Consider the following 21,417-nt stretch of genomic DNA (forward strand, 5'->3'; position numbering starts at 1 on the left):
GAAGGGGGAAGAGAAGAAGAGAAGGAGGAGGATGAGGAGGCGAACTCAGCCACATGCCATAACAAGGTGTAATATTATAGCTTTCAAATATTTAGAGACAGATATCTACACTGCTATGTTCTCTTTTCAGTAGGAATGTTGCAAGAAAAGGCTTAAATAGAAAACTGTAATTGTTTACATAAGGAATAACCAAAAAAGGTTCAACATTGCAGATACCAATAAAGATTTTCAACAGCATATTTGTTATCAACCCTAAGAGAACATTGATGAAGTATTCCAAATGGAGGTATGTTATTCTCATGTATATGATGATTATGATGATGTTCTGGAGGGCTACAAGCCTAAGTCAAAGACTTAGGACCCCTGGTCTTTACATGATTACCATGTTATCTTTAATCATTTATTGCCTTTTAAATTTTTCTCTAATTGCTTCACTTATTTATCTTTTGCTCCCCAGTCAATTGTAAGTCCCCCAAAATGAGATCATCCTTTATTCCTCTGACTCACTCATATTGAATTTGTAGCTATCTTTTAATTTGTATTTTCACAACCTCTCTCTCCCACATGCCTCCTTCTCTCCACTCAGACAGCTATCACCCTATTGCACCACCATCACCTCATAGCTGATTATTGAAATAGGGTGATGGTTATTCTTTCTGCCTCTTCTTTCCCTCTCACTCTACCACCCATTCCAGCCCTGACAACTCTAATTCGTCTTTCACTTGGCTGGCAATATGATCTTCCTAAAACTGAGGTTTGATTATGTCACTTTCTGATTCATAAACTCCAGTGGCTCCCTATGACCTCCTAGCATCAAATATAAAAGGTTCTATTTAAAATTTAAAGCCTTTCAAAACTCTGTACCTTCCTATCTTTCCAGTCCTCTCATAGTTTACTTCCCTCTTAGTACTTTATAATCTAGTAACACTTGACTTTTTTTTTCCTTCTTAGCACAAGACATTCCATCCCCCAACTCTCTACTTTTTCAGTGGCTGTGTCCTATACCTAGAATGCTCTGCATCCTCACCTCTGCCTACTGGCTTTCCTGGATTCCTTCAAGACAGTCAGATCCTGACTTCTGAAGGAGCCCTCTCCTAGTCTCCCTTCATAATTCCCCACTCCCATTGCTAATGCCAACTCTTTGAGATTACCTTCCATGAACTCTTTACATATCTTTAATTGTATCTCTTTCATTAGAATGTGATCTCCTTGAGGGCAGAGACCATGTTTTTTGTATTCGTTTGAATCCCCAACATTCAGCACAGTGTCTGATACATGGTAAGTATTTCATAAATGCTTATTGATTAACTAACTCTCGCCTATACACAACCAGAACTCGACACAGTACTGGACACATGAGACATTCTTAATAAATCTTTGTTGAATGAATGCTATCCAAAGCCAAAATTCTCTCTAGTCTCCACTTCTTTTTTCTCCAAGTTATTTAATAAAAAAATATAAAAACTTTACGCTAGAGTGTGCCACATAGCACTAGGGAAACTTTCTCCTCACTACAATAATTACCTCAATGCCACCAAATAATAGAACAACCACAGGCAATCTTTATGGGGTCCCTGAGTCCCCTTTAGCCTCAATAGGGATGGAGTTTAGATCTGCCTCTTTTGCTCCAGCTCTCACTCTACAGCTGAAAAAAATATTAGCTACAACTCTATAGCTATTTCATGATCATGAAAGATCTACCCCCCTCCCCATTTTGTATTTGTATTCTTGTTTCATCAAAGTGAGATTATATAGATCCTACATAACAACATTCTTTTTTTGTTGTGGCATCTGGTAGTGATATCAATATTTGTACACATAGAAATTGGTGAAAATGCTTCTAATGACCTTGTTTAAGATTAGTCCTGCTGCTGCAGACAACAGTGTTATGGAAAATTTGATTAATTTGGAAAGAATATTTAGAATAATGGGATTTATAGATGGAAAGGACCTTTTATATCATAAAGCCAGTCCGCCTCAGTTTATAGGAAAGGAGAAACACAGAAAAAGGAGCTAATTTGCCCACAATCTCATAGACTATATCTAAGTCATACTATTTGCTTTTATTTCTAGATAGTATTAGAAAATTTAGAGCATTGAAGAACCTTAGAGATAGAATCCAATCCCTTTATTTCATAAGTGGGAATCAGATTGGAAAAATGGCCTGCACAAGATCACTAAGTAGTAGATGTCAGAGGTAGAATTTGGACCTTGGTCCTCTGATGACAACTATGATGTTTGTTCAAATCAATCAATAAGAATTTGTTAAGCACCTACTGTGTGCCAGACACTAAGCTGGAAGATATAAAGATAACTATAAAAGAGTCCTTGCCCTCAGTGAAATTTCATTAAATCAGAGCAGACATATGTACATATGTAAGTATACCAAAAAAGTACAGAAAATAAATACAAGGTAATCGTGGGTGGGAAGGCATGAACAGTTGGGGAGAATCAGGAAATGTTTTATACGGAAAGTGTTGCTTGGTCTGAGTCTTGAAGGAAACAAGAAATTCTTAGCGGCAACAGGATAGAGTGCATTCTAGGTGTCAGAGACATTCAAAGGGAAGGTACAGATGGGAGAAAGAATGTCATTTGTGAGGAAGAGAAACAAGCTCAGCTTGGCTGGACCATAGAATTCAGGAATGAAAGTGTTATAGAATAAAGGTAGGAAAGTTGGCTGTGACCAAATTATGAAGTTTTTAACCAAAACAAAAAATCATATTTTATTTTACAGGCAATAGAGAGTCACAGGAGTTGATTGAGGAAGCGAGTGTCATAGTCAGACCTGTGCCGAGGAAAATCACTTTCACATCTGTGTGGAGGATGGACAGGAGAGACAAATTTCTACTGCATCACGCTACTCCAACTTATGTGCAATACTATTTTTCACGTAAGTCAGTGAATATGTATGTGAAGTTGGAAAGAGAAGTGTATTTCATAGAATTTAGAGTTGAAAGAAGTCTTAGGTATGACCTGGTCCAACCTCCTCCTCTTATAGATGACAACACTGAGGTCCAGGGGTGTTAAATGATTTCCCCAAACTTACATAGATACTAAGGAGCACAACCAGGGACTACTTGGGTACTCTAACCTACATTCTGAAATGTAATTGGTTTGAAAGCATGAGCAGAGGCCATGATTAACCATGTTCAAGTACATTGTCACCAATCTTGAAATACATTGTCTGTCACCAATTTTCAAACTAAAACCTAGTAACTGCTTTCTTCCCCTGATTAAAAAAAAAAGGACACATTAATATTCCCTGTGACTCACTTTTTACTTCTTGAGGCACATGAAGCTTGGAAGATTTATGGATATGATGACAGAGCCAAAGAGCTTCATGGGTCTGACTGAGATGGGCAATCTGAAGTGAGCTTTGGATTCTCAGCCTGCCACAGCAACATCTATGTAATAAAGAAAATTAGTATTATTAGGCCTGAACAATCTAAATTGGGTGATATGTCTTTTTTTTTGTAGGAGAAAAAAGGAAAAGACAGGGGAGAGGAGAGAGAGAGACAGAGAGACAGAGAGAGAGACAGAGAGACACAGAGAGAGAGAGAGAGAAGAGAGAGAGAGAGAGACAGAGAAGAGACAGAGACAGAGACAGAGACAGAGACAGAGAGAACTTGCTCAATTTCAATACTATCTCAGCTAATCAGGACTAGCTAGCACCACCAGTTAAAGAGCTTATTCTCCAAATCTCTTTATCCTTTCTAGAACTGTGAGACATTGACAGCCAGTCACTTAACTCTGTCCGCAGCTGTGTGGGCTTTGCATAATTAATTATTTATACCAAGGCAGACACAGTAATTAACATCCAGATGAATATGATATTCTGATCAGAAATGCTTTGCATTTCATCCGTCCCTCAAGCAACTAACTGTCAAAACTGGACTGTTTGACAGAGTGGGGCCTGCCAAAAAGCTCCCAGACATCTGTTCCCCAACAAAAAGAACAGGTTCTCTAAGCCACGCTTCCACACATTCACTAGTTTCAGTAGGCGAGAAAGAGTTGATTACCTCTTCACAAATTCTGGTCAATTTTCTTCTTTGGGTTCCAAGAACACCATGAGGCATCTCACTGAAGGACTGAATTTAAAATTTAAAGAGAGATGTGTTTATGTAGTGCAACTGCAGCCGGACTTCAAACCCTGCCACCCCTCACTTTTTTTTTCTCTTCTCTGTGAATGAAAATGTCATGAAATTACTTTTATCTTTCTCAGGCATTGGTTAAAAAAGAAAAAAAAAAGAATTATAAATTATTTCTAAAAATCAAGTAGTTATTTGGCACAGAATTATATTCATACACAGGTTTATAGATTTAGAGTTGGAAAACCATCTAACTCTATCCCCTCATGTTACATATGAGGAAAGTGAAGCCCTCAGGATTTAAGTGACATGTTCAAGGTTCAAGGTAGCAAGTGACTGAAGCAGGATTCATAACCACACCACTAGAAAACTCAACACAAGAAGAGTTCTATGGTATTCATAAGATGTTGGAATTGAAGGTACCCTTAGTGTTTATCTACCTAGTCCAGGAATCATAAACTTTGCCCAATGCCCAAATTTAGTGCTCTGCTTGCTTTTGTATGACCCATGCAAGCAGAGGGTACCCAACTGACAGTACCTTATTCCAAAGCACATTTCTGAATAATATTGAGTATTATTTGTAGTTATCTTAGGATACACACACACACACACACACACACATATGTGTATATGCACACATACATATACATATAGATGTATATACAATATACATACATATATATATAATGTTGTGTATATATTTGTGTGCATATGTGTGTGTATGTGTATGTATGTAGTATAATGGATGAAGGATTGGATTTAGATAACAGAAAATGTGATAAAATCATGTTCTGGAAGGGGACTTAGAAGTCATGTATGGAGCTTTATATGGAGACGAACATTTTTTTTTCCTTTTTGCATTTTTAAATTAAGATTCGTTCTGTTTAAAAATGTAAAAAAAAAAAAATTCATTGCTAGGGTGTACGAAAAGAGGGAGAAGGTAGATTTGGTCCTCTGAAGTTTGGTCCCTGAAGTCCAAATCCTTTATTTTATGGAAAGGCTCAGAGAGAGGAAATGAATTGTTCCTGGTCACACAGACAGTGAAAGACCTAGGACTAGTATTGATTGGTACAGTAGGAAGAGAATAAATCCAGGCTCTGCCACTTAGAACCTATGTGATGTTAGGTAAGGAACTAACTTTGAGCCTCAGATTCCTCATATATCAAATGGAGTTGTTGGCTTGGATGACTTCTAAGGCACCTTCCAGAATCGATGATTCTATACCAGATTTTCTAAATATGCATCCAGTCCTCCAATCATTATATTATAGGTATATATCCTAAGATTGCTACAAGTATTATTTGATATTATTTGGAAATATGATTGGGAATAAGGTACTTTCATTTGTATGCCTTCTGCTCACTAAACTTCCCTGGGTCTCAGTTTTATCTTCTGTAAAAAGAAGGATTTGGATTAGATGTCCTAGCATTATGGATAGAATCTTGGACTCTTGAAGTCAGGAAGACACGAATTCAAATTCTGCCTATGACACTTAATAGGTGAACCAGGGTGAGCCACTTAATCACTGTCCAGTTCAGATTACGTAACTCACAGGTTTTTGTGAGGCTTAAATGAGATAACACTTGCAAGGAGTTTTGAAGACATAAATGCTACATAAATGCTTATAATCATTAATTATTGTCATTTCTGTCATCTTGTTACTATTTCTACATCTAATTTTATGGTCTTAAATTAGGTATCAAATTATATCTTAAATTAGACCACTCTGGTGTTCCTTTCCTGTGCACTTATCACATTACACCTAATTATTTACATATATATAGGTGTGTGTGTGTGTGTGTACATATATATGTATATATATTTACATATATATAAATGCACACCACCCTATACACACACACACGTATACATATACATATATATATATATACATATCTATCTATCTATCTATCTATCTATCTATCTTTCCTTTAATGTTTTTTTAAGGGAAAGGACAATGTAGTTTATCATCTTTATGATATAATACCTAATATAATATCTTACATATCATAGGTGCTTAGTAAGTTTGGTCAAATTAATTTGTTGAATACATTTCTGTAATCATAGTAGTCCAAATGCACGGGAATCAATTGTAGCCATTGCTGGGAAGTTCTTTTTATTTAGAGTCTTAAAGTAACAAGATCTAAGCACTCTTTTAGGACTGTTCAATCTGTGGGTGATCATTCCCAAAGCTTTTGTTGCTTCTATTTCTCAATATAATTCAGTTTAATTACCATAGTTTCTTAAGATTAGAGCTAGAAGGGGTTTTTAGAAGCCATATAGTCCAAACCCCTCATTTTTATTTTTTTTTAATTTTTAAAATATTTTATTAATTTATTTTGATTTATCAACAATCACTTCCCTATGCTTTTGAGTTTAAAATTTTTCCCCCTTCCTCCCCCCACCCTCCCCAAGATTGCACAGAATCTGATATACGCTATACATTTACATTCCTATTAAACTTATTTTCATATTAGTGAAGTTGTAAGTAAAAATTAAAACCAATAGGAGGAACCATCAGAAAGAGGAAACAAAACTCAACGGAAGAGAAAAAAAATGATAGCGATTTAACTTCCATAGTTCTTTCTTTGGATGTGGACAGCATTTTCCATCCTGAGGCCTCTGGAGATGTCTTAGATCCTTGTATTGCTGAGAAGGGTTACGTTTATCAATATTAGTCATCGCACAAAGTGGATGTTATTGTGTACAGCGTTCTCTTGGTTCTGATCATTTCACTCAGTATCAGACCATACAAGTCTTTCCAGGTTTTTCTGAAGGCAGCCTGTTCATCATTACTTATAGCACAATTACATTACATTCATATACCACAACTTGCTCAGCTGTTCCCCAATTGATAGGTATCCTCTCAATTTCTAATTCTTTGCTATCACAAAAAGAGCTGCTATGAATATTTTTGTACATGTGGGTCCGTTTCCCATTTGTATGATCTCTTTGGGATATAGCCCTAGAAGTGCTATTGCTGGGTCAAAGGGTATGCACATTTTTATAGCCCTTTGGGCATAGTTCCAAATTGTTCTCCAGAATGGTTGGATCATTTCACAACTCCACCAACAATGCATTAGTGTTCCCATTTTCACACATCTTCTCCAACATTTATCATTTTCCTGTTTTGTCATGTTGGTCAATCTGATAGGCGTGATGTGGTACCTCAGAGTTATTTTGATTTGCATTTCTCTAATCAATAATGATTTAGAGCATTTTTTCATATGACTATAGATGGCTTTAATTCTTTATCTGGAAACTGTCTGTTCATATCCTTTGACCATGTATCAATTGGGGAATGGCTTGTAGTCTTATAAATTTGTCTTAATTCTCTATATATTTTAGAAATGAGGCCCTTGTCAGAGACACTGGTTGTAAAAATTCTTTCTCAATTTTCTACCTTCCTTCTAATCTTAGTTGCGTGTAGGCTTTGTTTGTGCAAAAACTTTTCAATTTAATGTAATCAAAATTATGCATTTTGTTTTTCGTAATGTTCTCTATCTCCTGTTTGGTCATGAATTCTTCTGCTCTCCATAGATCTGATAGGCAAACTATTCCTTGTTCTCCCAGTTTGCTTGTAGTATCAGCCTTTATGTCTAAATCATGAACCCATTTTGACTTTATTTTGGTGTATGGTATGAGATTTGGGTCTATGCCTAGTTTCTGCCATACTCTTTTCCAGTTTTCCCAGCAAACCCCTCATTTTTACAGATGAAGAAACTATAACCCACGGAAGTAAAGAGAATTGTCCAAGATCACACATATAATAAGTTTCAGAGGTGAGATTTGAACTTGGGTCCTCTGGAGAAAACAGCAACAACAACAGTAGATTTGGAATCAGATGGTCGACGATTTAATCAGTTGGTCTCAAACATTACCTCTAAGTCTGCTCCTATCTCTAAATCTATGACCCTATCAAACATTTATAAAGTGTCTATCATATAAAAGAAATAGTTCCCACAGGCACTGGGCGTATAAAAATTTCCAAAAGAATACTGTTCTTAAGGTGCCTACAGTAGGGAAGACACAAATGTACACAAATAAATAGAATACAAATTAGAACATATAAAGCATTTAAGAGATGTAGAAAAAGCAATAGCAGATTCTTGAGCAGGGAATGGTGTAGTGCAACTTGTGCTTTATGGCAGCTATGTGGAGGATAGATTGGAGAAAGGAAGATTCAGATCTAGGGAGACCACTAAAAGGCTATAGCAACAATCCAAGTAAAAGGTGATGAGGGACTAAATGAGACTAAAATGTGAAAGAAGGGGACAAATATAACAGATACTGTAGAGGTCAAATCAACAAAGCCCAGGACTGATTAGATATGAAAGGTAAGGGAGAGTGATGAGTTAAGGATGACTCCAAGGTTGAAAACCATGTGATTTAACAAGTTTTCCATATGGGTCTTAATAATCAACATTTTGACTTTAAGAATCAATGAACTACATTGAAGTCCTACTCTGATACCACATCATAGTATGAATGTAAACCTGACCCCTCAAAAGTTATGCCAAGAGTAGAAGTTTTGCTAAGTCTTACTACTTTAGAAGGATTTCAGATATGGAGCTGGCAACAGATTGTTCAAAAGGGTTTCATCTGACCACTATCCTAGCTAAATTAAAAACTTAAGTATCTGACCAGGTTGGTCACAGGGTACTGAATTTTAAGGATACAGCAACCTTTGAAGACTGCCTGTGGCAAAGAGGGGTTTCAATCTGCAGTAGTGAAAGCAGTACCCACAATGGCAAAATCACAGTTCGCTAAAGTGTCAAAGAAAGGAATAATAAGGAAGGAATAAGAGAAAGAGCATTGTCCTGAGACTCAGAAAATCTGGCTTTTTATATTGATTAACCCATACTGTGTGACCTTCGGCAGACGACTTCCCTTCAATTAATCTCATTTCCTCATCTTTAAAATGATGGTGGCAGAGAGATAGTTTGACTCAATAATTCTAAAGTTCCTCCTATCTCTAAAACTGTTATTCTAGTATCAATCAATCAGCAAACATTTATTAAGCATATACCATGTGTCAGGTTCTATGCTAAGTACTAGCAAAATACATACAAAAATGAGAAATAGCTCCTGGCCTCAAGAAGTTTGCATTCTTGTGAAATAAGCCTTGGTTATCCATCTTTTAAACGTGTCAAACTCAGTGAATATAAACATGTAAATATAGTTATAACTACAGCTCTGTCAGAACTGAGCATGACTATTTAAAAGCATAAATATGAATGGCCAACCTCACTTCTTTGATTCTGTGCCTTTTAGTCTCAATTGCTACCCTTCTAGTAATGAGCAACCATCCCTTGTAATCTGTATACTTGGTTTCTAGCTGCACAACTAAACTCCATAGATGCAGGTATAAAGAAAGGTAGGTTTGGGGAGGGCCTTTGTTCTCTATTGAGATGGCACTTTTTTTTTGTTTTCCCTCTAAAAACTTGTTTTCATTAGTTTATAATTTCCCTGCAGTGCTCCAGCTTTATTACTGAAATTCAAACCTTGTTCTCTCCCTCACAGTGAAATTCCTAAATAGAGTTGGAGAAATTCTGTTCCATTTGGCCTTTGAACTACTCACGTGTGAAACTCTGTGGATTGACATTGCTAATAGAATCAACATTGTTTTCTTTGTAGCTGTTACTCAAAAGAGGCATGGCAGTCCAGTGGAAAGAGCCTTGGATTTGGAGTCAGAGGGTTTTGCTTCAAGTCTTAGCTCACCTATTTACTATCCACATAGCATACATCAAATTGTTTTCCTTCCTTGGCCTTGGTTTCCCCATCTATAAACTGAGAAGCTAGAGTAGACGATCTCTAAGTTTTTTTTTTCTAGCTCTAAATCAAAGAACTTAGAAGTAACTTTCAAAACAAACAGATGCTGGCCATCTAAGGAAAAACTTCTAGAAGATGCTTTAGGATGGCAAGAGAGCTAGGGAAAGGAAACAGTTATAACTTCTTAGAGCATCTGCAACACACTCACTAAGCACTTTTTCCATAAAGGCTATGACATAAGACCTCTTTTGAAAGGTTGAAGTCTTGAATTTCTTGGAACATGTGATGAAAGTGATTAAGTGGGCAACTAAGTGTGTGTACATCAGTTCCAAAAGCTCCCTAAAAACCTCCAGACCTTCGAGTCTCATCACAAAGTGGGGCTTAATCATGCATGAGAAAATGTGAGCCTTCAAACTGAAAAACATGTCTGACTGGGTGTTGCCACTTTGGTACAGAATCATGAGTTGAATGTTCAGTTCCAGCTACCATTAATAAAGGTCTTATTACAAAATTGTTCAGGTAATCCTGGCTCCCAATAGTGGGTAGAAATAGACAGAGATATTGCTGCCTTATTTGGGTGGTGTGGTTATCCATTTGAAGATTTTCCAAATACCCATACATTCTGGTGTAAAGAATGATAAATCAAATGTTTGTGTTTTCTCAGCCACATTCTGCTATGCAATAAAGGCATAGCTTTATTGAACTGGATAGGTTTCTTTTTTTCCCTCTGTGACCTATGCAAAATAAATAATATCAATAGATACCTTACCTTTAATTTAGTAAGTAGGCTCAGGGAGTTTGAGAGGGCAAGCGTTCCACAGGTTCCCATGAGAAAAGGCTTATATTAGGTTCATGACCTTGCTCTGAAGTGAAGCTTAATTCCTAGTTTTGCATTATCCAACTATCCTTTTCCAGGATACATTACTTTGGTTCAAAGTTTCTTAATCTGCCCCCCCCATCATGTGTTCATTTATTCTTTCATTTCACAAGCATTAATTGAGCACCTAGTTTCTACCTTCTGTTCCTAGTTTTGCATTACACCAACTATCCCTTTGCAGGACACATTACTTTGGTTCAGTTTCTTAATCTATTATTTTCATGTTCTAACCATCATATGTTCATTCATTCTTTCATTCCACAAGCATTAATTGAGCATTTACTATGTCTTCCATCACTCTAGGACCTATGGAATGAAAAGAAAAGCAGACAGCACTAAGGAGAGAGTGGAAAAGGAGGCAAAGAAAGAGGAGAAGGAGAAGGAAGAGGAAATTAAGAAAAAAATCATATTCTTTGGAAGCATCCTAAATTTTGAACTCCTTAACAAAGTGATGGTGAAACAAGCAGATAGAGAGATAAACATGAAACCTCAAGAGGTCAGGATGAAATCAATGCCCTTGATCAGCTAGTAAACAGTTCCAGTAACTTACAAAAAAAGAGAACTCAATATTATGATGAGTCTACTTAGACTTATAATTATATGGCATCTCCATTACGGCATTATAGATGTTTAGTCTTGGCCAAGTCATTTACCTCTTCTGAGTTTCAGATTACTGTCCTATGAAAACGAGGAGGTTGGATGAGAGGAAGAACAGTCTCTTCCTACCTTAATATGCTCTGATGTTATTAAAGAGATGACATTCCATTACATTATTAGCAGACCAGAACAATGACAGCCAACAAAAAACAAACAAACAAAACCACAGAATGTCTATGTACATTCCAAAACTTTTGGAAGACATCTCTATTACACGCCATCCCAGTTTTCCTGAAGGCAGGCTCCCGCCTCTTGCTGCACATTTTATACTCTCCATTATGCCTTTCGGACCTCTCCTAAGCCATTTTTGCAGGATCTTCCTCCGTGTAGAAGTGCGAGGAAGCTTCTTTAATGCATATCACTTGAATGACTTTCTCAAGGTCATATATGTATTAAATGTCAGAGGAAGGATTTTATCCTACATCTTCCTGATTGGAAGTCCAGCACTATACATCTCTGTTGTTGTTGAGCTGTGTGTGACTCTTCATGGCACTGGACAATATCATACCAATATTATTCATGGGGTTTTCTTCACAATCATACCAAAGTGGTTTGCCATTTCCTTCTCCACTGCATTAAGGCAAACAGAGGTTAACTGACTTGTCCACAGTCATACAGCTAGTAAGTGTTTTAGGCCCAATTTGAACTCAGGTCTTCTTGACTCTAGGACCAGCACTCTAGCCACTGACCCAAATAGCTGATTCACTATACAGCTCTACCTTATCATTAAAAGCAATAACAACAACAATCCCTACTAGCTATTTTTCCAATATCTCTTTCTTCAATTTTGTCTAAACTGCTTAAGAAAGTCAGGTGCTTTCATTCCCTCTAACCCCACTTCTAAATCCTCTTCAATCTTCCTTCCAATACCATCATTGACAAATCTAACTTTTTTTTTCCCCCTAAATTCTCATCCTTTTTGACATTTGCGCAGGTTTTTACACCATTGATCACTATTTCCTTCTGGATACTCCCTTCTCGTGACACTGTTAATCAATAGTTCTCCTTCACGCTGTCTAATCACTCCTTCTTAACCTACTTTCCTGTAACTTCATCTAAGTCACACTCATTATCTGTAGGTGTGTTCCAAGGGTTTTCATGGGTCTTATTCAGTTTTTGACCATATTATCTCATTTAGGATCTCATCAGCTCCAATTGGTCAGCTCTAGGCTAATGATTCTTAGATCAATATATGCAACCATAGTCTCTCTCCTGAGCTCCATTTACATACCACTAATGGCTTTTACAAAATGTTAAACTAGATAGGCATCTCAAAAGATCACAAATTTCAAACTGGAAGAAAACTTAGAGGACACCAATTACATATGGGGAAATTGAAGCTGAGAGAGGTAAAATGACTTAATCAAAGTCATATAGCCCTCAAGTATCAAAATCAGGATTTGAACTCAGTTCTTCCTGACTCTAAGACCAGGACTCTAACCCATGTGCCACATAGCTAGTGCATGTCCAAAACAGGATTGATTATCTTCTCCAATAAGACCCCAGTCCTCTCCTAAATGTTCTTATTAATTAATTTTTAAATAAATAAATAAGATAAAATAATTAAATATTAATCTTACCCAGGCTAGCCACTTGGCTTCATCTTTACTTCTCATTCTCATTAATCCCACATATCCAATTCATTGTTAAATCTTGTCAGTTCTACCTTTATGACATCTCTTATTTATATTCCCTCCTTTCCACTTACATAGCCATCACTCTACTTTTATAGGACCAATATCTACCAACTTTTCCTTTCCCAATCCCCAATATTCTCCCTTCTCTCTTCTTGACATTGCAACCACTCTTGTGTTGGCCCTCATTTCCTCATATATTCATATTCCTATCACTTGCTGGTTGGTCTACCTGCCATAAATATCTCCTCATTCAAGTCCATCCTCCAGTCAAAAAAGTGATTTTCCTGAAGTATAGATTGGATCATGTCACCCCTATTCAATAAACTTCAGTGGCCCGCTATCCCCTCCAGAATCAAATGCAAAATTCTTAGTTTAGAAGTCAAAGTACTTCATAACCTAACTCTTTCCCTGCTCCTTTCCTGACTTCTTACATTCTGCTCCCCAATATGTCCTCTTTAATCCAGTGGCACAAGGAACTTGCAGTTGCTCGAGCAAGACGTTCCATCTCCTGGCTGAGTATTTCTGCAGAATGTTCTCCCTTCTCATCTCTACCTTCTGGCTTCCTTCAAGTCCTACTTAAAATTCCATATTCTTCAGGAAGCCTTTCTCAACCTTACTTAATACCTTCCATCTTGATTATTTCTTATTTATCCTTTATATAGCTTATTTGTACATAGGTGTTTTTTTTTTGTTTTGGGGGTTTTTTGCATATTGTCTCCCCAGTTAGAGTATAAGCTCATTAAGGGCAAGGTCTTTTGCCTTTCTTTGTATCCCTGCTGCTTGACACAGTGTCTGGTACAAAGTTGGGACTTAATAAATGTTATTGGCTATCTCTACTCATGCACATGACAATTTATCCACGATATAGTATATGTTTTCACAAGCCAAAAATAATTATCACATTGGGGTCAATCTTTCTTCCTAAGTCTCATCATTTTTACCTGTTAGTCCTTGGATGACGGAAATACTGTATGTCGTCAGAAAAATGTGAGCTCCTTGAGGGCAGAGCAAATTGTATTTTCATCTCTGTATCCTCAACACAAAGGACATCCTTGCTACTCTGCATACACTTAATACATATTGACTTGATTGATTTATGATCACAACCCATACACAAAGTCTTTCTGGCTAGGTTAGATCTCACAAAGCTTGTTCTGTGCTAGAAAAGCCTTCAAAAGTTACGTCAGCTCTATACCATCATGAGACATTTAGAGAACATTAGTGAAAGACTATTATCATCACCATTGTCATGAATGTTACAGGCAGCTTAAAGAAGTGGATTGAGAATCGCCCTTGGAGTCAGAAAGATCTGGGTTCAAGTCCTGCCTCTGACATATTGTGACTATGTAACTTTGGATAACTCTTTAAGACTGGAAATCGAAGAACCACTGCCAAATTATTGTTGTTAATGGGAGTGCCCTAATTGAAAGGTTTTCCACCCCCCTTCAATGACATCACAAGTCTGGGCCAAAAGCAAACAAACAAAAAATCATTCTTAATTGCTTCATCTTTAAATCAAGTTCTCTACCAGTTTTTATGGAAAGTAGGATAGAAATCATGTTGATTGGCCTATATGGTTACTCAGAAGCATTCATTTTTTCTCATTTCTCTCACACTTTTCTCTTAACAGTAAGATATTTTTATTCTTCCCCTCTGGCAAATATACTTTTTTGCTAAATGCGTCACCACATTTCAGCCTTGGCGAAAAGTCCTGAGATGAGGAATAGTACATCCATCTAGGAAAGCAGGTCTGTGGCAGAGGTTCAACTCTGTGTTATTAAAAGTAATCAGTCCTCTCTGTGGTGGTTATGCTCATTAAGAAGTATAGCCATTCATTCACCACCACAAAGAAGTGTATTTTCTATGAGCTCCTCAGGGAAGGTGCACACTTTACTTTTTTGTGGAGATTTATGCTCGTGATGGTTTGTGAAGGGCTAGTGATGTATTATAATGAAGTCCTCTGTTTATCTACCATTCGGCTCCATGGATTTTTCAAACCGCTTTATCAGTTACCTGGGGGAATATGTCACTTATAATGGGTAGTCTCTTCAGCCTGAATTGCCCACAGTTACACAACATCTTTATCGAGTATCACCAAGTTGTTTTTTCAGAATTAGGATTTGGAATATGACACCTCATAAACTGTTTTTGGCATCTTTTCACTGGCAAACATTTGAGCCTGACTGTAAGAGATTATTTGTGATTATGAGTGGAAACACTTGAGGAATGAGCCAGAAAGCCTAGGTTCTAGGGCCTTGATTTGTTATGACTGTTCCTATTTGTCACTCATGAAGATAACTTGCCTCTGAATTTCCTCTTTAGCAAAATAAGGCAAATAGCATCTATTTCTAAGGTCCAATATAACTATATCTTCCTTTGGTATGAAATCGAAGCTTCATAAACATTGAGAGACCAGGTTACAAAATTCTTCAGGAAAGTCATGTAATCATGATGATAATTTTAGTGGAAAGGAAGTTAATCAGAATACACATGATCACTTGTGATTATTTGATCCTCAACCACCTCCACTGAAAACACACGTTGAAATTATTGAAAGGGTCAGTAAACGGGTGAGTGACACTTTATTACTCCCATCTTATCTATAGAACACAGATACAAAACTGAAACTTACAAGTCCTCTAGTCTAACCCCTCATCATACTAAGAGAAACTGAGGCTCAGAGGGATTAAAGGACATAGTCACATAGATGCTAAGTGGCAGAGCCAGGATGCAAACCCATCTTCTATGATAATCAGTTCAATGTTCTTTCCACTGAACCAAATTATATCCCAAAGTAAGCCTTTCACAGATATCTCTTTAGTGAGCTGACAGAGTTCACAACTGTCAGTGATAAAAGTGATACTACTGGGAAAATGATCATTTAAGAGAAATGAGGCTCTTTATAGAAAAGAAAGGACAGACAACATAGATAATGTAGGACTTACCCAGTACCAGAGAAGTCTTGACTCAGAACAAGAAGCAGTCCCTGAAGCAAGGAGCATAGCCTGTTGTAACCTCTTATGGACAATTATATTTATTAAATATAATTCCTTTTCTGCTCTGCTTTCCTTAGTAGGAATTCTTTAAATCATGGCTAGAATATACCATGGAGATATCAAAGAATGGCAGGAACCCCGACAGAAAAAGGGAAGAACCTCCTAGATGTCTCAGACATAACTTAAACTCAACATATCTGAGAAAAACTCATTATCTTTCCTCTCAAACACATCCTTCCACAGAACTTTCTTGTTTTTGTCTGGGTATCCCCGTTCATCTAATACCCCAGTTTTATAACATTAGTGTTATCCTTGACTCCTTCTTCTCCCTCATTCATTTCAATCAGTTGCCAAATCTTTCTATTTCCACCTCCAAAATATCTCCTGCATTTACCCCCTTCTGCCAACTAACACAACTACTACCTAGTTCAGTCTCTCATTAACCTTTGATTACAATGGCCTCCTAAGTAGACTTCCTGTCCCAAGTCTCTCCCTACTCCAGTTTATGATCCACATGGCTACAAGAGTGATTTTCATTAAGTGCAGATCTGACCATGTTACTCCCTTGCTCAGTAAATTCTGGTGATTCCTAGTTGCCTCTAGGATAAAATATTAATTCTGGCTTTCAAAGACCCATGAGAAGAGGCTGATAGGTGATGCAATGGATAGAGCATCTGACTTGGTATTGAAAGGATCTTAGTACTAATCCTGACTCAGCACTTTTTGGCTGTGTAACTGAGTGCATCATTTAATCTCTGTTTGCCTCAGTTTCTTCATCTTTGAAGTGTAGAAAATTATATAGTACTTACTTCCCAGAGTTGTTGTGAGAACGAAATGACTTAATATTTGTAAGTGCCTGGCACATGGTAGGCATCTAACAATATTTCCTTCCTTCCTTCCTTCCTTCCTTCCTTCTTTTATTCCTTCCAACTGGTTATCTCACAGAAGAATGCATTCCTTCCTCACTTCTATGGCACAGAATCCTTCATTTCCTCAACACTGAGCTCAAACTCCACCTTTCCTGATTCCCCAACTCATAATGTCCTCTCCCTCTGATGACCTTATGTTTATTTTGTATTTAAACTGCATATATTTACCTATGCATATGTGGCCACCCTCATAGATTAAGTTTCTAGAAAGCAGGGATAATTTTATTTTCTGTCTTCATATTCCTAGCTCCTAGCATAGTGCCTGATATGTAATAGGGGTTTAGTACATGTTTCTTGACTAATTGATTGAGTCATACAATTCTCCTGTATCAGCTGGGCTAGGTAATCCCAAATTCTTTTGGATTGCGTCATTAAATTTCTTTAAAAGGCAATGAGGAGGTATAGAGTCATTTGTTCCTGGAATAACTGACTATGCCAGAGAACAGAGACATATAGTAAGAGTTGTAATTGAATAGAAACAATAAGAGCTTTGTCTCAGGGTGCTTGTATCCTGACATTCTGGATTTGATGGGAAGGGAATAATGAACTTTTCCCCACTACTTCTCCATTCTACCTTTTTTACATTTTATATTCCTTCACAGACTAGACCTTTCATTAAGTGGTGCAAGCAACCCAACTCTCTTGAAGTCACCTGCCATCATCTTCAGTTTTTCTGGTCTTGCTATTGTGGTGGCTCTCTTTTGCCACCCAAAGAGTGCTTGGACGTGCTGAGAGAATACATAATTTGATTCTATGAGGGATGTATTTCCCCATCCCCTAACATCAAGTTCCCAACTTAGGCACACTGACCTCTATACCTTTCTTCTTATCAAGGTGTGGTCTCAAGGCTTTCCTCCATCTCATGCAAGCTTTCTCCATCTAAATCCACTTTGCTCCATCACTTAGCAATGTCTTCACCATCAGGGTCCCTGTGCTTCCACACCTGAGAGCTATTCTATGGTCTCTATCTCCTCTGTCATGGGTTAGGGTCCTCACACACACACATTGGGCTTTTGTCTCCTGATCTGAAGCCTCTCCCCAAGTGTGCTGTCTCCTTATCCCTCACCCCTGTTCAAATAAATTGGGCCCTGGGGTCAAAATTTTTATACATCTACTGTTTTATTATTATCATTATAATGATAATGATGATGATGATGATGATGATGATGATGATGATGATGTTAAATAAGAGACAACATTGGAAGGCTTATACAACTCAAAATTTAAAGTAACCGGGGTCATACAGCTAAGCTAATAAATGTCTGAGGCCAAATTTGAAATCAGATCTTCCTTACTCCAGGCCCAGCACTCTATCCACTGAGCTACTAACTGCCTTTTAGCATGCAGTCCTATGTCTAGGACATAGTACAAACTCGATTGGGTGCAGTTTCAGGACTGGTATTGAGTAGACCTTCAAAAGGCCTTAGTTAGTCTTAGCTTCTTCCTTTCTCTTGGTACGTCTATTCTCTTGGTTAAATTCCTTTACTGACTGCACTCAGCAATAGACCATGCTATAAGGGGAAAGTCCTTAGGCCCTCTCTCCAAGGCTAATATGCTGCCCTATGAATATGGTCTTTTATTATTTGTTATGATGTTTATTTTTTTCACTTTAGGTCAAGATTAATCTGGAGGCTCTTGTGAGTTCTGAACAGCCAGGAGAGTGACAATGTTATCTAGGAGCCTGGGACCCTGGGTAGTGAAGTATATTTCAGGTGTTCCAGCTGTTCCAGCATCAATTCTCCAAGGAACAAAGAGTAATCTTCAAGTCCCAGACCAGTGATAGCTGAGATAAAGACTCAGGAAGATGCTACATTTGGACGTGAATTGCAGATACTAACGCTTTGTAGGAACTGCTCTTAGTCTGAGCCGGCTCCTCCAGAAACTGAGATGGTAAAAGAGAGAATGTGTCCATGATGTAGGTGTTTGGGGTGGGAGTGGGGGATGTTCGCACTTTTGTCATTTCTATGTCTTCAAAGTAAATTTTCCTTTATGAAAGCTAATTAATGTTAAATGATTCAATGGAACTGGTCACTGGTAACTAACAGTGTGTAGAAACACAACCAGTGGGACAAGAAATAATAGAATTCAAGAAGAAAACACCACAAATCCTCTAACATTGTCCCTAGAACCCAGCTATATTCTATACTCAGAGAGAAGTAGAACCAAGAGAGAGCAGTATCATAAAAACACAGAGAGGAAATAATACCCAGGAAGGATTTATCAACAGTTTTGAATGCTGTGGAGAGGTCAAGAAGGATGAGAATTGGAAAAAAAAAAGGTCATTAGATTTGCCATTTATTAGATCATTAGTAACTTTGGAGGAAGCAGTTTCAATTGAATATGATCAGAAGTCAGATTGCATGGAATGTAGAAGAGAGAGATAGGAGATGAAGTGGCAATACCTAATGTAGGCAGTTTTCTCAAGGAGTTTATCAAAGAAGAGGAGAAGGGAGAGAAATATAATACAGTGGCTAGCAGAAATAGATGAAATGAGTGGGTTTTTATGAATGGGAGAAATATAGTTGTGTTCGTAGGCTGTAATGAAAGTATCAAAATTTAGAGAGAGTAAGGATGTTTACAGGGCAATCTGCTGAAGGAAATGAGAGGGGATGCAAACAAGGATGCATATAGAACACTTAGTCTTGGCAAGAAGAAGGGCTATCTCATCATCTGAGACAGGAGAGAAGATGGAGATAATGAAGGAAGATGTTTAAATGATGTGAGATGAAGAGTTAGTGAGAAGAGGGACTTCTCAGTGAGTGGACTCCTTTTTCAGCAACATATCAGGTCAAAGTGCCCCCTGAAATAGTAAGGAAAGAGATTGTTTTGGAAGATTTGAAGACAGAAGAATAGGTTTTGAATAGCTGCTGTGGAGAATAGGATAGCAAATACATTAGGAAGAAGTGGAATTACTCACTGCACTGAGAGACCAGTTCAGAATAAAGAAGACAAATTCATAATGGGCCCAGGCAGTATAATTTTGTAATTATCTTCAGTTCCATTCAGTAGCATGTGAATAGAAGCAAAGGAGACACATCATATGATTAACCCATAGTTAGAGCTTGGCATGTCAAGATCATCAATAATATATGAGGGACAGAATTTGAAAATAGAGAGAATAATTGAACTGGCTTACCAAGGTGTCAAAATAGGAAAGGGAGAATCAGGGAAGAGTTGTTAACCTAGTAAAATATTGGAGGATAAGCTAATGGATTTCAGTGAGGGCAGAGAACAGAATTAGGGCCTCTAAGGCATAAGGAAAAATGGGATGATAAAGGATTATGGTCAAATAAAGGAATTTCAAAGTTCATGGATGTGGAAGGGAAACATATATGGATGATGACAAACTAAAACATATGACCGTCTCTTTTCATGTAGCTTAGATGAAATGTAGGACTAGGTCATGAGATTGTTTGAATTGGCCAGTTAAGATCCCCAGTATGAATGTAGAATTTGAAATTGAGAGCCACTCACTAAATTCACTGAAGAAGGAAAGTGAAGGCCTTGAGGAGTGTGAGGAGGGTCTATAGAATAAGGCCATCAGAATCTTGATTGGATAATAAACTTGGACAGCATTAACCTCAAAGAAAGGGAGATTGTTAAGTGATGGTGGAAGTGGCAATGGGGAACAAGAAGTTTTTCAGCTGCCTACCATAATCAATGAGTTGGCAGGGGGGAGTGGGAAAAGATATCTACTCAAGGAGTGTCATCAGGATGTAACCAAGTTTCAAACTGTAGAAAAGATGAAAGGAGAAAGGGAAGAAAAGGTTCAATATGAAAGGAAATGTTAATTTGGAGCAGGGATCCCATAGGGCACAGTGGAACAGGCAGACAGATCTTGCAGTTGGACAATGGAGGAATGTGGTTGAGATGGATGGGAGTAGGGTAGTATGTAGTTGGGGATAGGGTACAGAATTTGTACAGGAGTCAGAATCATCAAGTAAGGAGAATACATGGAGGTGGGACTATGATAACCATTGAGGAATGAGTACAGGAAGTATATCAATGTTAATAAAGAAGTCTTTAGTGAGAGCTATATAACTAGATTGTCCAAAGTCCTACCTTGTAGCAAGTATTGATATATTCTGTGACATTCTGGGAAGACTTTTGTTGTTGTTCAGTCATTTCAGTTGGGTCCAACTCTTTGTGACCCCATTTTTTGTTTGTTTGTTTGTTTTTTACAAAGATATTAAAGTGGTTTTCCATCACTTTCTCTGAGAGGACTACTATGTAACAGATAGAATTAGGTGGTGTTATAGACTGGAAAGCTAAGAAGACCGGACAAAGGAGGAAGAAGGTGGTAGTGAAAGTTAGTAAAGCTGTAAGGAGTGGCAGCAAGAAGTTGAAGAAGATACCAGACTTCAACAGACAGAACTGAGATTTAAATATAGGGTTTCTGATTCCCAACACAGTATTCACTCTACAAAACTACCCTTAGGGAAACCTAGGCAAGTCAATTCC

The sequence above is a fragment of the Phascolarctos cinereus genome, unplaced genomic scaffold (genome assembly GCF_003287225.1).
Source record: "Phascolarctos cinereus isolate Bilbo 61053 unplaced genomic scaffold, phaCin_HiC Scaffold_2;HRSCAF=192, whole genome shotgun sequence".
Taxonomy (NCBI): Eukaryota; Metazoa; Chordata; class Mammalia; order Diprotodontia; family Phascolarctidae; genus Phascolarctos; species Phascolarctos cinereus.